At 32.9% G+C, this 4,248-nt stretch overlaps 1 long non-coding RNA gene across 1 annotated transcript; it reads right to left on the reverse strand.

Annotated features, from left to right (window-relative positions):
• Nucleotides 1-1,581: 1,581 nt before the first annotated feature.
• LOC109166745 lies at nt 1,582-2,054 on the reverse strand. Its single transcript, XR_002051721.1, has 2 exons — nt 1,890-2,054; nt 1,582-1,820 (listed from the first exon to the last, which is right to left on the reverse strand). It is a non-coding gene; the product is annotated as an uncharacterized LOC109166745 (long non-coding RNA).
• Nucleotides 2,055-4,248: the final 2,194 nt, after the last annotated feature.

Genomic DNA, 4,248 nt, shown 5'->3' on the forward strand with positions numbered 1-4,248 from the left:
CCGAACCGACGCGAACAACCAAACGGTGATGGATTATTGTATACTGAATGGTTTGGTAAAAAACTAAACCAAACCGAATTATTTGGTAAAAAACCGAATACCGTTTGAATTTTTTAAATATAATAATAATAATAATAATAATAATAATAATAATAATAATAATAATAATAATAATAATAATAATCTACAATTATAATAAGAGCCAATAATCACTTCTAAAAATTTGTCGATTTCCGACTACCTGAAAGTAGTCGAAAATGGCCTTAATTAGATCGGAAACGCCTGTTCCAACCTCTTTTCCGACCAATTTTGGTATTCGGAAAAATCACCCTCGCTATATCCGACCACGTGGTGGTCGGAAATAGCCACCACTTTTCTAAGGCCGTTGAAAAATGACGTGGAGAATAGTTGGCGGGTCCAGATTTTGCGACCACAGGTGGTCGGAAATATCGACCACTTTGGTGGTCGGAAAACTGGACGTAGTCAACAAAAAAATTCATTTCACCACAGAGGACCCCTCTGTAGTGAAAATAATATATATATATATATATATATATATATATATATATATATATATATATATATATATATATATATATATATATATATTGTTGCACGGTAAGATATTTGCTACAAAACATATAGACATTTCATACACTTGAAAAGAATCCATTCATGAATATACAGTTAAAAATTTAACACAAGTCAATCTAGAAAGAAAAGACAAAAACTAATGATACACGGATGCAGTTCTTACAGCTTCTTCATCAATGTCATGTATATTTGATGTCAGCTTCTTACCGCTATAAGTTATTGCATGAGGGCTGCAAGAATTGCAGACAGACACTTATGATGACATGTATGTTTGATGGATTCGATGAAAATAAGTATAAACAGATGGACATTCAAGAACCCATCCAATTTTGAATACAAAAGATAGATTGCCTAGTTGTTACCACATCATTAGAAAACCGGATTATGAATCCCAGGAAAGTTCCATAACTACCCATGGCAAAGAGCACAACAGCCTATAAAGTGGAACAGCAACAATAACAGCATTTAGGGAATACTAAATAAATAAATGACAGTAGATGCAATCTTAATTGGATCAATGGAATGGAATTTCCTTCAAACAGACAAGTGTACCATGTTGCCGGGATGGTCCTAATGCACGAGCCAGTCAGGAAGGTTCCATGATTTAACGAGCTCAACGAACAGTCCAAACACAGACCTCACAGCTCCAGCTGACTTCAAATCATCAGTTTCATTGTGTGGAATCACACAAGTGCCCTAAAACGATATCAACAAGAGAAAATGTTCTATAATAATAATGATACCAAAACTGACCTTACAAACTTTTCTTGCCGGTGATTCATATCTTCAGTTCATCCACTAAAATGTCCATATACAAGATCAATTTCAAAACTCCTTTATATGAAAGAAATTCTTCACTTAAACACCTTGCAATGGAGCAAGAAATAGACAACTAAGATTTCCTACAAAAACTATGAAGCATGCTGAGCGTACTACAATTCAGCATAATAAGATTACTTACAGGTAAATTAGCTAATAATCAAGTGCTTTCAGATAAATAACTCAAATTACTAGAGCAAGAAACTACATTAAGAACTAAACTACATGGCAATTCATCATAATATCAGTAGTATATATAAAATATGGATAATAATTAGAATCAAAGAAAGGCTTGCTTCACCAACATGGAAGGCCGAACATCGTTCACCTTCGACTTCCTCCAAGTCTTCTCTGTCTTTTCCTCAAGAGAGCGGGAATGGCCATTCCTGGCTTGCTGCTTCCAGCCCCTATATGGAAGAATACTCACCGTCATTTCAGTCTGATGCATAAATTGCTTTGTTTGGTCAATTGGTTACCTTGTAGAAAGACGAAGTATCATCTGTTTGTGCATCAGGCCATTTCTTTGCATCAAGATCCATCACTAAGCCAGGTTCCAGATTTGTTATAACCACCTGATATTAAACCCAAGTAAAATAAGAATCAATCTAGCATACACGATTTGTTATGGACACAAGCATGGCTATGCATTTTATGTTTACCCAGATACACACCTTAAGTGGATTAAGTACAACCATCACCTCGAGGTGCTGTTTTATTTAGTTCTTCTCTAATATGATACTCAAGATAGTCCATTTATATCATAGTGTGGTCAATGCATGTGTCAGTCCACTTAATCAGAAGATACAAAATGAAGTTCATATTTTCCATATATGAATATGCAGATACACTGCTTTCATGGCTACAGGCTCCATGCAAATTAGGAGAAGTAGATTGGAACGACTGCGGATTAGCACCACTAAGTGCAGCAATTTGACATTTTGTCTCACTGTTTTCAAAGGGGGAGGATATCAATACTAGAACCAAAAGATGCATGTAATGTGACAGATTACAGTATAGAGTAGAATCTTAGGCAAAGGAAGTTTTACACCCAAATGTTTGCTTTAATTCTAAACATTCAAAATGCTGGATTGTGAAGCTTATTTCAATTTATAATAGCTTTGGTAAGATGAAAGTGAAAATAACCAGTCCAGTAAATACATTTGATCTATTTTATACAAGGAATTTGCAAGGAAGAAGAATAAAAATGCAATTTTTAGTACAAAAGTTTCAGACTTTACATATAATTAAAAGAAAGGGAAGTGAAAAGGGCTGAGGGTATATAGTTTTACCTGTATTAATTCTTTATATATGCCTTTAACCCCCAAGATCTAGATATCTGTTGGGATGCCACCTGGTGTAGCATAATTAAAAAGTTGTATTCAAATAATTTACATCTTATAATTATAATTATAACTAATTAACAAAATAAACTAAAAATTAAGTAAATGGCATTGCATTCTTCAAAATAAGGAACAAAAGATAAGACACTTTAATATGATGTATAGGTAGACGTAGATTAAGTAAAAGATTCACCCGATAAACATAAATAAATACAACAAATATAGATTAATTATTTATGCAGTGTACTTACCTTCACAATGTCTCCAACCTGAAGCTTCTTCCAAGGAATACTCAACCATTTCTGATCTCCATAGATGTCTACATGGTCTAGATTTCAAACAATATGCACTCCTTACAATAAAATCAAACTAAACAGCATTCAATTAAAGAGCTAATGGTAACAGAACATTAAGTAGGGCAGGGAGTTAGCCTAGATTGTCTATTTCCTTGAACAAATATATTTAATCAAGGAGGGAGAGGGAAAACATTAAAGTTAAATATACAGGAAAAAAAAACAAGTTTCGACTAACATTCTAACAACCATTAAAGTTAAATTTCTTAATTGAAATAGTGTAATTGAAATAGCCTAAATTTGCACTGAATTTAGTTTTGAATTTGTACTGATGTGTTTAACCACATGATTTCACCTGTAAGTTCAACCAGTAGAAAGCTGCGGATAAAGCCTGTAATACCATTCAAGTAGGGGTGGGAATAGGCCAGGCCGGGCTAAGCTTTTGAAAATTAGGCCGGGACCTGTTAAAAAATATAAAGCCTAGGCCTGGGCCTGGGCCTGTATATAGGCTTTTTTTTAGGCTCAAGCCTAGGCCTACAGTAAGCCTGGCCTGGCCTGAAGCCTTTTTAAAAGCCTATTTAATAAATAGGTTTTTAAACGGCTTCAAAGTAGGTTCTAAATAGGCTTTGAGCCTATTTAAATAGGCTTAAAGCTTATTTAAAGCCTACATTTTAATATTTACCTGTAAATAATGATTATATTATTAAATTACATCAACCAATAATCATGAATGACAAAATCAAATTCATATTTCATAATAAAATTTCCAACAAGACAAGTTTAATAAATAAGAGTTCATAATACAAAAACAAAGTCCTTAATACAAAAGTCATATCACAAGTTTAACAACAAAGTCCACAATACAAACATACAAACATACAAACATTATACTTAATATTCAAACATAAAATGAAAAAGTCATGGCTTCAACATAATCTCCTCTTGTCCAGGATTCTCCTACACAATGAAAAAAATTGAGAATAAATAATGAAGTCCATTATAAGTTCAAGTGCTCATAATTCATAAATTATAAATATATTAAAATAATTAGTAATATAAAATAATATAAAATATTAAAGTAATAAGTAGATTCTTACCTTTGATTTTTTCTTCAGCTCATACTTGTTACGAAGCCAATCCCCACCACAAATAAGAGCTTCAATAGATTGCTCATTTAAGCTAGCACGATATTCATCAATCAC

Source organism: Ipomoea nil, unplaced genomic scaffold, assembly GCF_001879475.1.
Source record: "Ipomoea nil cultivar Tokyo-kokei standard unplaced genomic scaffold, Asagao_1.1 scaffold3105, whole genome shotgun sequence".
NCBI classification, from domain to species: domain Eukaryota; kingdom Viridiplantae; phylum Streptophyta; class Magnoliopsida; order Solanales; family Convolvulaceae; genus Ipomoea; species Ipomoea nil.